The following is a 13,847-nucleotide window of genomic DNA, read 5'->3' on the forward strand; positions in this document are numbered from 1 at the left end:
TAACTTCAGATCTGTATCTAAAAAGTACTGGGAACCAAATCTCTTGAATTCTGTGTTATTAGTTGTGTTGCCAAACACCAGTTATTAGGTCTGTTAGCAGAGCACCAGTCATCTCTTCTTAAGTCTATGAATCTGCTTTGGTGATAATACTGACCTTCTGTTTACTCGTCTAATGGATCAAAGATTACCTTATCGATAATAAATCAATTATCAATATATTATTACAACTTCTAACCAGAGCTGGAATAATCATTAAACAGAGGGATCTAAGAGAACTCTGTTGTAGATATAGAGCGGTCCGTGGTTTGGGTTTTTATTAACATAGGATAGAGTTGAAGTCATGATAATTTGTTAAAATGTTTCAGTAACCAGTTATTCACCTTAACAGCTTCAAATATATTTTTATTTTATTATTTTGTTAAAAAGATCTACTTATACTTGTAGGGCGGTAGGAGTGGGTGTGGGGAGTGGAGAGATCTGCTCCCCTGAAAGTACCTACCTTTCCAATTAATCATGGAATCATAGAATGATTTGGGTCTGAAGGGACTTTAAAGACCATCTAGTTCCAAACCCACTGCCATGGGCAGGGACACCTTCCACTAGACCAGGTTGCTCAGAGCCCCATCCAGCCTGGCCTTGAGCACTGCCAGGGATGGGGCACCCACGGCTTCTCTGGGTAACCTGTGCCAGTGCCTCACCACCCTCATCACAAAGAATTTCTTCCTTAGATCTAATCTAAACCTACCCTCTTTCAGCTTCAAGCCATTCCCTCTTGTCCTATCACGACATGCCCTTGTAAAAAGCCCCTCTCCAGCTTTCTCGTACCTCCTTTAGGTACTGGCAGGCCGCTGTAAGGTCTCCTCAGAGCCTTCTCCAGGCTGAACAACCCCAACTCTCTCAGCCTGTCTTCATAGGAGAGGTGCTTCAGCCCTCTGAGCATCTTCCTGCCCCTCCTCTGGACTCACTCCACCAGGTCCATGTCCTTCTTATGCTGGGAGCCCCAGAGCTGAACGCAGCACTCCAGGTGGGGATTCATGAGAGCTGGGCAGATGGGGAGAATCACCTCCCTTGACCTGCGGGCTGCGCTTATTTTGATGCAGCCCAGGATTCAGTTGGCTTTCTGGGCTGCAAGCAGACATTGCTGGGTCATGTTGAGCTTCTTGTCCACCAGCACCCCCAAATCCTGCTCCTCAGGGCTGCTCTCAATCCATTCTCTGCACAGTCTGTGTTTATGCTTGGGATTGGCCTGGCCCAGGTGCAGGACCTTGCGCTTGGCCTTGCTGAACTTCATGAAGTTCTCATGGGCCCACCTCTCAAGACTGTTTTAATGTATTAAAGTTCTACATTTGCTATTTGCCTGCAGGCATGCTGAATGAAAGATTTCAGATGTGTCCAGAGTCAACTTCACTAAAAACAATAATAATGATAATAAAATAGTATATAAAAATTCCTACCAACTGAAATGCCCCTGGTCTCGTTACCTTTTTAGATGTCAGAAAACATTTCCATGAAATGTGTTCTTACAAGCTGGTCTGAACTGCTGTGAAATGATGGTCAGTTTGTGCTGAGTGGCATTACTCTTGCAGACCTCTTTTAAAGGTGCTTTATCAGATAAAGTTTTGACAGATTTTTACAGGCATGATTTTATTTTCCCTTCCTTCTTCCATGAATAATTGGAGAAATTGATTTAAAGACTCTCCCTGTCTTGTGCGCTGAGGGGTGTGTGTGTATTTTTTAAGTCTTTACCTACTTTTGAAAGGGAATTTAAAAAACAACCTCCAAACCCACTGGAGCTACAGTTATACTATTTTTAGGAGGTTATACTATTTTTAGGAGGCGTTAGCAGTCAATCAGGCAGCATTAAGAGCTAGCTGAGGCCCTTGTTGGTTTGGAGCAGTATTAACAGACTCTAATATATCCTGAATTTAAGGATGCTGTGCAGCACCTAACTGGCAACTGCTTTTCACATCCCCTGTGAATTAAAAAAAAAAAATAATCTTGCAAAGCAGGGGAGGCTGAGAGATACAGAACTGTCCTGTAAGGCTGCATCAGCCCACAGGTAACTGACACTACCTCTTCCTCCGAACGACTCTGGCCCCTCTTGCTTCTCCATCTTCCTACCTTCCCTGCCATCTGTTCCCGCTGCTCCCGCAGCCTCCCCGCTCTCCTCCCGCCAGGGCCTGTCTGAGCAGACGGGTATGAGAGCCTCTGATGAGGTAGGCCTCGGGCCCCTCCATCACTCCTCGCCATGAGGAAAGCACCAGCTGTCTGGCTTCATTTGCATTTTCTCTCCAAAATAATGAAATTAGCCATGAGTATCCTGAGGTGATGTGAGACGCAAATTTAGGCTGGATGTGTCAGCGTGCGCTGGGAAGGGAGAGGGAAGGTCATGGAGGATGCTCGCAGCATTGAAATGGAGGGCAAGGCATCTCCCGCCCGCTGCAAGGGCCCTGCAGGCCGGGGAGGAAGCGGCTGCACGGCACACCACCCGCCATGCTCAGCCGCACGCTTGCCGCCTCACGTGTGGCCAGTGTGGCCACTCCACCGCAGCAAAAACACAGCCGTAAAATACACGTCTCTTTGAGCTTCTTGCCAGCCATACCCAGATATCAGTGGTTAGCTCAAAAATACAGCCGGGCGGTATTTTAATTTGTAGGTAGCTGTGCTACAGCCATTTCTGCCAAGACTGGTCTGGCCTCCCGTGACGCATTTTCCACAGTGCTACCATTTTTAATTATTTCAGCATTTGTTCAGTCAGGACTCGCTGCAGCTGTTGTACAGCAATCCTTATCTCCACTTTGTATTTCTGATCGCCTGAAGTAGAGAGGAAGATATTTGTGGAAGTATTTCCAAAAATACTACTAGCATAGCTGAATGAGAACAAGCTGATACTCAATCCTTGCAAGCTCTCGTGGCACTGATGACGATCACTACTTCTTCTGTTTTTACTTTTATCCTTTGTACATACACGATTTATATATTGTATCTATATTTATATAGCGTACAAGTATTTATAAAGCATACAAGGAAGCTGGCTTTTCACATGCCACAGTTTATTTGCCTTAATCATACTCCAGCTTTTGTCAAGCCTTTGGACAGCTTTAAGGTACATGTAGAATTACAACAGTAGAATAACACTGCACCTAGATGAAGACAAAATATTGAGGAAAAATGTTTTTTTTGGGAAAAAAAAGAGATTTAACTTTATTTATGTGCATGTTTGCTCAGATGAGCTTGTGAATTAGTTTATGTATGCAAGCAACTTATTTTGAGTGAATAATTGAAATATTCTAGAAAAGCAGAATTTTTTTCTCTAAAATTAGTGTTCTCCTTCACAACTGGACCCTGTAACAGACATCAAAACTAATCAATGCACTCTGATTTTACTACCAAATCTTCAAATTAAACTCTTCATGAAAACTAAAGGTTAGTTATGCATCATGAACTGATCTCAGAGGGACTATTTTCAGCAATTAATACATTAAGAATATGATAGATTAATGACAATTCATTACCCATTTTTTCAATGAAATTATTTGTTCTGCTGCAGCAAGCAAGGTATGTACTTATAAATACATGTCTGTGTGTGTGTATAAGAAAACAAAGTCCCAGCTGCTAGAACAGATTTGACCACTCATGACACCTCCAGGCCAGGTGGTTGGTGATGGATTCAAAAGCAGCCTGTGAGGCTGCACTTGCTCTTGCCCATGTGGAAAGATCAAGTGTGTCCCCCAGTTTTTTGTCTTTTGTTTCACACACACATAGCAACCGTTTAGATCTTCTATCCAAGAAGTTGGTTCACAGGTCATAGGGTCTTGTGCTGAAGGCCCCCAAGCCAAGATGGAGTACTCTACACATGGTCTAATGGGTGCTGAGATAAACCTGTTAGATAACAATTTCATGAGCAACTTAGTTAACATGCAGGTTATGACCTATAAAGGCCGTTATTGCTTGGACTACAGATTTTGTCACTAGCCACACGTTATGTGCAATCATGTGCACACTCACATTGTCCAAAAGATGGTGGGAAGGTTCATCTAGTCGTATATTGGACTATGTTAAAAAAAAGGGTACATTTCAGGAATTGGTAGTTTTGTGAGATTTTTCTAGATTCTTGAGTATGAAAGTGGGTAGTTTTTTACTTTGCACGTACTTAGTATCTGTCCTGTACCCTGTAGAAAATGGCAATAGGTATTAGAGTAGAGAGAAGATACATAATTACACTGGATAAGATTAAGACTTTCTCTCATATGCTTAGAATTTAATCATAAAAATTTATCATATGGTTTGAATAGAATTTGTCTTGATTTGCACTAATTGCATGGGTTTGGTGATATCTTCAGCTGGAAATCTTCACTTTAATCTTCAAATTAATTGTACTTCATTATCTGTTCTGTCCACAACTTTTTTCCACCTGTACTGAAAGAGGAAACAACGGTATAATAAGCCCAGATGGTCGTGCCTACTTTTTGAAGTCTTCTCCTTATTCTGAAATGAAAATAGATGTCATTCTACTGGGCAGGATATGTTAAAGTTCATGAGAGTTTCCAGTGGTTAGAGAAAAGCTGTTTTTCCTATTTGAAGTATAGCAGAACACTTGCAAATTCAGGATGCGAACAAAGACGGAAGCTGCCTTCCGTGATATTCCTGCATCTGCTTGAAGAGGATATGGTTATCTTTTCTTAAAGCCATGAAGAGGAGTAGTTTCACATGTGAATGCTGACTGTCCACCTGTAGCACACATCTCTTTCCTGGGTTTGTAATATATCTCAGAGTCTTGGGTTTGCAATATTCCATTTCAATGGCAAATACATATATGGAGATGTAGATCTACCCATTTGTCTCAGCTGCTTAATTCATTGTATCTCCCAGGCATTTCTGTACTTGCTTACAGTTCCATATTACATATAATTTCCAGTGGTGAAATACCTGTTTCTACATCTAACCATAGATATGGTTGATAACTAAGAGCTGTAATACCTGGTGAAATACATGCTGAAAAATAGCGCCAAGGATCCAAACTTACCTGTTTTGGGGGAAGCTTTAAGCTTGATAACTATGGGAAGCAAGGATGGTACAAAGCACGCACATTGTCTGAGACAGAGCAAGATAAAGAAGTACTTTGGCATCTACAGTGGTTCACAGATACACTCAGGGTATTTTTTTTTTATTTGTTCACCAAGAGAACAATTTAAAGGGATGGTAAACAGATAACGGGAAGTCTTTCATTAGTCAGTCTTTAATTGTCCAAATCCAAGTAGAATTACATTCCTTGCATTCCAACCGTCTCGCAACTTGGTTCTCACCTCTTCTATCACAAGATATTTTACCAAACATAGCAATGACTCAGACCTCTTCAGTGCTTACTCACCACTTAGAATGATGCACATTGCCTGACAGCTCTTCATGTCAGTCAAAAGTCCAGGTCAGGCACTTATCAATTGACCCTGTGTTAAAGGTAGACCCTCATTTCAGCACCTGTCAATAGCAGCTTTTGATGCATTAAGAGTGGAGGCTGTAGCAGTAGAGTTATTTGTAAGTGAGCAGGCATCAGCTTTAAAGAAAGGGAAACATTTATAAAACTCCGAAAGCAGTTAGTGTCTGGTTTATTGGTATTTAATAAAAAGAACTTTTTTTCTTCTTTGTCTAGAGGACAATTTTCATTACGCTAATACCACTGGGAGATGTGCTGATAGCAAGACATGCCGTAAGTCCTACCAATGTATACAGTTAAAGCCCTTGCTAATCTCACATCCCTTTTCTAATACAAATGAACACAAATAAAATGCTGGTCTCTTGTACTGTGCTAATGTGGAAGGAGAACCTTTTGATTATTAGCTGCAGTTACCATGAGCTCCCAACCTGGGACGGTGTCTACACTTCTCCTTCTGAGGTGTTAATCACAAATCTGCCAATCCTGTCCCACTTACAAGACAAGGAAAGAAATGTGAACATGTAAAAATTCACAGAGGGGCCCAGGAAAATTTCCCTGACACACTCCTGCTGTGACACCACAGCAATTGAAGAAGGCCTGTCATTTGGTTGTCAACCTTTGACCTCCACCAGACATATTTTGAAATGATGTGAAAAGAATTGCTGTGCTGTACGGCTGGCTCCTTACAGCTTTGCATGTCTGTCCTTGATGTCAGTCAAAAGTAGTTAACTGGCACCCATGGAGTCTAAAAAAAAAAGCTCCTTTAAAATATCAGTAATGACTTCTGTTAGCAAGACTAGCTCTTGTCAAGTAATGACTTTATGACATAAGGTATTGTTTATCTAGGCATCGTTCTCTTACTTGCATTTTAATGAGCCTAATTAATAATAAGTTAGAAGTCCTCAGCTATTTCTTCACAGCTGGACCATATGCACTAATTACACTGAGTGTGCAAACTTAGACTAATCCCTTCGTCAAAAGAAATATTTTAATTTAAAAAAACCCAATGTACTTTTTTTTCACCTGATTATTTTAAAGATGTAATCTTTTCATTCTGGCAAATTTGCACAGAATCAAAGTAAACTTGGGAGTGGGAGAATTCTATAATTTATAATTTTTCTAGCGGTAGACTTCATTCTTAAAATAATTGAGGAAGATCATTCAAGAGCAGAGTGGTGTCAGGTTCATTTCTGATGTGCGTTAGGTTCCATAAAGGTAAGGGATAATAATTTTTAAGTTGAAGGATAATCACCAGTCTCTATGAAAAGATCCTTCCTGAATACAAGCATAAAGGATAACTATACTTAGTTGCAAACAAGTTGGGGATGTTTCTGTTCTCAAAATACAACAGAATGCATAACACCAGTAAGATAATTCCCTAAAAGTGATGAGATACTATTAGTTCCAGTCTAATAATGATGTAGTCAATATTAGATGGAGTATTACTATTTAAAAATAAGAAGGGTGATTTTGCCATAGATGTGTATATTTGCAAGCTAATGGAATCTAATTATTTGGTTTTATAATAATTACTATTTTCTTCTTATAAGGTAAGTCACTTGACTGATATACTGGAATTTCATTCTTTTTCAACAAGAAAAACACCATACAATACTTTTTCAATCCTTTCATGACAAATTTAACTCTACAGCTGTCCATAGTTTGCAACAGGGGACATTAGGATCTAGAATCAAGAAGTCTAGTTAACTTCAGAGTGATTTTATCACTATATTACATGGTCAAGTACCCTGATATCAAAATAGTAGTAGTATTAGGGATTCAATAACTAAGAAGGCGATGTTCAAAAAAAATGTAAGCATCAAAATCCTTTATGGCAGATATGAAAGTGGCCAGTCATCAGACATCCATGTTTTCTAACTTCATATCAGTTCAAACTCACACTGCCTCTCTTCACACTAAAGGCAGAAATCAAACCAGGCAGAGGAAACATGAACACCCCCAAGCAGGATAGCTGTTGTCCTACTATGTTGTTTTCAAACAATAAAATCTTGAGCAGAATTGGACAGTCCGTTTAACAGTTTTTCAAGTTAGCCAATACAACATGTTAGAATCACACCTATATGCACTGAAAATAGTTGGATTCTCAAGTCTCTATGTGGAAGTAGATTTTGGGACACTACATACTGGCAGGTGGTCATACAACTCCTACTTCTTATTTACTGACTTGAACCACTGTGAAGAATTAACTTTGGTAGCAGCACTGTTATTCCCTTTTGACTTAAAAAAAAAAAATAATAAAAAAAAAATCTAGGCTGTTATTTGAATTGGGTTAGTTTGCTGACTGAAGAATGGTGCTGGTGACTCTTCTGCCTCTTCTGCATTTTGCCTGTAATGCTGCTTCTTGAAACAAGCAGTGACAAGTTTTCCTCAACAGCTTCCATAGCTGTGTGTGTAGATATATGCGCATGTGCTTTGGAAATATATCTTTAGGATTAACCTCTGTTGATGGAACCAACAATTCTTAATCCAAAGAAAAAATTTTCCCATTTGCCAAAGGAATAAATTGCTTTTGCACATGATCACACGTGAAGCTGCTAAAGAGCTAAAGAGTCATCCACCACTGTACTATCCATCCTCCTTCAGCTCTTCAGCTCTTACCCCTCTGCCAATCTCAAAATAGTTTCAGTTCTTTCAATCAGTTCCCCAGTATCTGCAGCCTCACATAGAGCTGGGTTCTTCCTTGGCGGATATGCTGTATATCTGAGCCCAAGCAGGCTGTTCTTAGTAAGTGACACTGCTAGGTAGGGTTAGCAACAATATTAGCTGAGGTGTCCACAAGTACCCTGTTAATTAGCATAGGGTTTTTAGTGGCAGGACTGGAATGAGTAAGTTGGAATGAGCAAATGTTGCTATCAGGAAGGAAAAACTTTGGTTATAAAGTAATCCTACTGTATGTATACATTGAAAAGATCTTTTCCAGAAGTTTGGTTATAAAGTAACCCTTCTACATCAAAAAGGATACCTTTTCCCACAACAAAATAATGCCATTAGGCAGTTACCCCAGCCTGGATGCATGTAAAGATTGTGAGCCTTTCAGCTAAGGAAAAATTGACCTGATATCATCAAATTTGGTTAAACAGACTGAGACTGAGTTTCAGCCTGGAAACTCACTGATGAGGAACTGAAGGCAGTTATTTGTGGAATTCCTATCCCCACAGACTGGTCGGGGCCACATTTGTGTAATTCACATACTGTTCTGGTGACTGTGAAGGTGGGCCTTTTCAGTTTAAATGCTTTTTTTTTTACAAAGGCACAAAACCTACGTAAATGTGGATTTTTTTCTTTCAGCAGCTACTTCTCTTCTTCCCGCTTACATCATGGTGCTTCCACTGGAGTCTCAGGATGATGCAATGAGGAGCTGAAACCAGGCAACTGTAAGCTGAGACCTTTTCCTTGGCACAAATCCTGACATTGCTCTTTCCACTATGGTATTGTATGTAAATTCACTTTAACTCTTTCAGAGAATTTCAGCATTTCCAGCATATATATTTGTGAGGCTGTTTGGCCATCTAATAATCTTTTTTCCAATAAGAACTTTTTCCTGATGTGCTCAGCCTAAATTTTACATTTCTTATTTTCATTCCATTAGCCCCTGTTGTACTTTGCTGTACCTTTCTATAACTCTTCATTCCTTCTGGCTCATTCACACTACAGATCACTGCGAACCATTAGCTCATCCTCCCCTATTTGTTGTTTAGCCAGGCTTCCACTATGTATCTTCAGACCTTTCAACCTTTGTTTCAACGAAGTGCTATTAACCTTTCAAGTATTGACTCTGGAAATATAATAGTTCTTTCATAATGAGTTACTCCATGCATAATAGTTTGCATGAAAATTTAATAACAATGCTTTATCTTCTTTTTAGAAAAAACAGTTGCAATTAAATTACTAATATATTTTACAAAACTATAATAAGCATTTTATAATTTGGAATAGAGGGAAGCTTTCCAGCAATACAACTAAATGAGTTTGAGGTTTCTATCCTATGTTGTTCTCTTGGAAATCTGAATGCTATTGATTACTTGTCTAATTTGTAGTACTTCCTTGGGTTTTGCCAAACAAGCAGGGTTAGCACGCCAGACAATCTCCCCTCAGTTAAACACTTAGGGTCTAATCCTTACAGTCTCTCTCCACATGCAGAAGGACTCTGCCTGCTTTTTACAGCAGCTTCCTCTGCGAACAGACCTTGCTGCTCTAAAGGGCAGTGGGCTGCTGGTATAGGTATATTTCAGAAAAGAGAGTTCCTCCTTCTGTTAGGCATCAGCCTACGTTCAGCTTTCTTCTTATGGAGATGCACATTTTTGGAGTAGCCACAGTACATCAAGAAATGTCCTTGGTGTCAGGGTGAGCTCTGGAACCAGAGGCTGTCAGCACCACTGAACCTGAAATCGAGTAGTGAGGGGAAAGAAGAAAGCAGCAAGAACCCTGAGCTGAAGCTGAAACTCAGGTGATGTCCCTTCCTAAAGACCAGCCACCAGCTGCAGCTATTGAGGCCCTGACCCAAAGCTCCCATAAATCAGCCTGCTTTCGTTTTGGTGCTGTTATCAGCTGTGGCAGCACTACCACTGTATGCTTGGGAGCTCTAGTTGTGAACCGAGGCACAGACAGGAAGAAGAGGCTAACCATACTTAAATTACTTTCTCTGTACTTAATTTATGCTGATACTAAAGTTTGTTCTCCCAGGACCTTCCAAATATAGATACAAAATCCTGTTTCCGTTGGAAAGCTGAGAATCTCTCCCCTCCAGAAGGTTAGTGCTCTGGTTTATAACCTTGATATATTGTCTGATTCTAATGTTGTTATTTAATTAAGTCTGGGCTCCAGAGCAGTGCAGTTCTGAGGTGCTAATACCATGTTCAGTGAATATGAGGATATTGCTTTGCTTTTTTTCAAGGGAAAGCAGCAGTGTAAGAATGAATGTTTAAATACAATGCTAATTATCATCCACAGGAATTACTTTTATTTTTTTTAAAGCCTTTTATTCTTCTTTGATTCCCATAAGAAAGATCCAGCTAATTTAGGTACATACGCAGTTATTTTTAGCAATGATTAATGGATTAATCTAACCGTGTGGAATTAGTGTATCAGTCTCAATATTGCATCAGATGTCAGATTATTTTCTGATTTAGGATTTTGAGAGTTTATAGAACGCCTGTGGATGTGGGTAGATTAGAGAAGGAGAGAGGTGGTAAATTTTCTTCCTTTTTTTTTCCTGTTTTTGTTTTGGGTTGGAGTTTTGTATTTGTTTGGTTTGGTTGGTTTGTTTGTTTTTCTATGTTCCAGTTTTGTTTGGGACAGTCAATTTCCTTCTTAGTAGCTGGTCCAGTGTTGTGGTTTGGATTTAGTATGAGAATTACATTGATAACACACGGATGTTTCTGGTTCTTTCCAAGGAGTGTTTATACTAAGTCAAAGACTTTTCAGCTTCTCATGCCCTGCCAGCGAGAAGGCTGGAGGGGCACACAAATCTGGGAGAGGCCACAGCCAGAGCAGCTGACCCAAACTGGCCAGAGGGATATTCCATACCATATGGCATCATCCTCAGTATATAAACCGGGGGCAAAGCTGGTGAGGGGCCACTGCTTGGGAGCTGGCTGGGCATCGGTCGGCCAGTGGTGACCAATTGCATTGTGCATCACTTGCTTTGTATATTTTAATTCTCCTATTATTATTACCTTCCTTTTCTGTCCCACTAAACTGTCTTTATCTTAACCCGTAAGTTTTCTCACTTTTACCCTCCTGATTCTCTCCCCCATCCCACTGAGGTGGGGGGAGGGAGTGAGCAGCTGTGTGGTGCTTGGTTGCCAGCTGGGGTTAAACCATGTTGTTTGGGGTTTTTTTCAGTACCAAGTACTATTCCTGGACTATGCTGGGAGCCTGACCTCACCTTTTAGTTCCACCATATGGATTTTTGCAGGGGCAGTAAGATCTCTGTTAAGAGCCGTGGTAAGGCCTTTCCATATAGTGTTCCACTCTTTTTTTTGCCATTTATGGCCCTTTAAAATGACATGAAATGGGTTAGCTGAAGGTTGCTGATATATCCAGCATTTACTATGGGTAGATAAACCTGCTTTATGTATAGTGGCAGGTTGTTTTGTGGGGTTTTTAAGGGAGCTATTTGATGTTGATCAGATCTTTTAAATGATAGAAGTGGTCCCAGTGGAGATGGATTAGTAAGCAGAGGGTAGATGAGGCAGTCAAAAGCGCAAGCTGCAATTTACCACATGGTCTGTGCAATTTATCACATGAACGTCTGTGACACATACATGGTACGTGTGTATCCTACAAGTTTGATTGTGTTGTGCTTATCTAATCACTTAAGATGATACCCGGCCTTCTCCCAGTACTGAAAAAAGGTTAAGTTGCACTGGGGGTTTGCTAGTGTTTGGTCCACAAAGCATAGTGTAATAATGAAAATATTCAAAGCAGAAATTCTTTGACCTGAGGTTCACCACGAAATTTTTATTAAGACAGATGCTGAAAATAAGGCTGACCATCAGGTTAGATATGAATGCACAAGAAAGAAAAACATAACCCTAAGAACCTGACACAGGTTAATTTAACCAGAAAATACTCTGTGCATGCCTGTACAACCTAAATGCAGTACTGCATGGAGGTATCTGTGCTAGCTAATACAGAGAGATGTATTTTTTGTGGTCCACAGATAACTGCGTGGGTATTAATGAGATCCAGTCATTTGTGCTGGAGGCAACATTTCTGCTAGATGGTTTTATTTGTTCCATATTTTTATCTAGTGCTGAATCAGAAGAGTTTAGTTTGCTGGAGTTTCTTTAAAAATTACATTGTGAAAACAGTGCAGGCATCATGCTGTGTGCACCTAATAATGTTCTGCACCATCAGTAATTCCTACAATGCTTCGTGCTATTATGAAAACACTGAAAGAGAATCAATTGTGTTTTTATAAATATAGTCTATTGATTAAAAAACAACATATATATACTATCATTTTTTTCAGCTGGGACTATAGATCCTGTATAGGTCCTTCAACAAATGAGAATGTTACCATTAAAGAGTGAATAGGCATCATTTCTTGATTACATTTTTAAATTAAAAATAGCAAATTCTGTACATGTTAAGAACAGTTTTAACATGAAGAAAAACATGAGAATAAGATACAAGTTTAAGGGTAAATTTTTAGTGATGATATAACTTAGAAAAGAATGCATAATATCTTGCTATTTGTTAATACTGCTTAATTATTGATTGTAAAAGATTTGTATGTGCAGCAAGGAGATCGAGTTCTAGGATGAAGAATATATAACATTTTCACTGTCTAAGGTTTTACCAAGACAGATCAAAATGAAATGGCTTGGAAAATGCATGAATTATTACAATTCTTTAAATACTTAAGGAGTAGCCAAACGGAGGATGACTTTAAAAACCTCAGTGGAGGTAGATGAAAGGACTTGTCACTCCCAGCTGTGTGTATATGAACAATAAGTTATTTATCATCCCAGCAAAATAACTGGTGAAAAATGAATGAAACACTCCACTTTTAAGTAAGAACACTTCACATGCTCCCCCCTTTCATGTTGCAGACATGGCAAAGCTGGGTTTCAAGACAAATTTCAGAATTCAGATGAGCTTTTGTGTGTGGAATGTTATGGTGGCTGATAGGTGTAATCTTCATAACAGGTTCGACTCTAGGTTTCCACATAAGCCGAAAGATAGATTCCTTTATGAAAGAACTTTTTATTAATAGCACTACAGTTCAAGCTGGGTGCCTCCAAAGAAAGAAAACCCTGGGCAATTACACCCTTACAATCAAAGTTCCTCACCCCTCATGCAATAATTCTGACCAAGAGCAATATTAAGGTGTAGGGTCTTCTTACTTCTTATTGGTTTCATTTGTTTGCTCTTTTGTCAATAAGGACTTGCTAAGTGGTCATCATCTTCTACCTATCTTCTTCTATCTTCGCATCCTCCCAGGGTGGTTTCAGGTGATTCTGCAGTTAGCTATTTGGCATGTTGTAATATGGTTGTTACAGTTCATATACCATGATTTATAGGCTTTGTCTACTCCAGCTATTAATGTTAAAGCTGCTGGCTCCAAGTTTCCACCGACCTTTCCTACAACAGGAAGTGTAGAGAAGTTTAAGCAACACTTAGGACCTGTTGCTTAAGCAACCTACTAAAGTTGCCAAAGGAAGCTTGTGACATGCTGTAAGTTTCATTATGTTCAATTCATTAACACAAGTAGAGCTGTGAACAAATATATCGACACAGCCAGAATCACTTAGAAACCGCTAGTAAGCCATAGATTAAGGGAACTTGTTCTCCATCCCTACATGTCGAGCTTGATTCCCTGGCAAAATGCATCAGTTGGTCATTTGGGAACGTGTATTTTATTCCAGGGGTTTGCTCTTTTCCC

The sequence above is a fragment of the Falco biarmicus genome, chromosome 12 (genome assembly GCF_023638135.1).
Source record: "Falco biarmicus isolate bFalBia1 chromosome 12, bFalBia1.pri, whole genome shotgun sequence".
Lineage (NCBI taxonomy): Eukaryota > Metazoa > Chordata > Aves > Falconiformes > Falconidae > Falco > Falco biarmicus.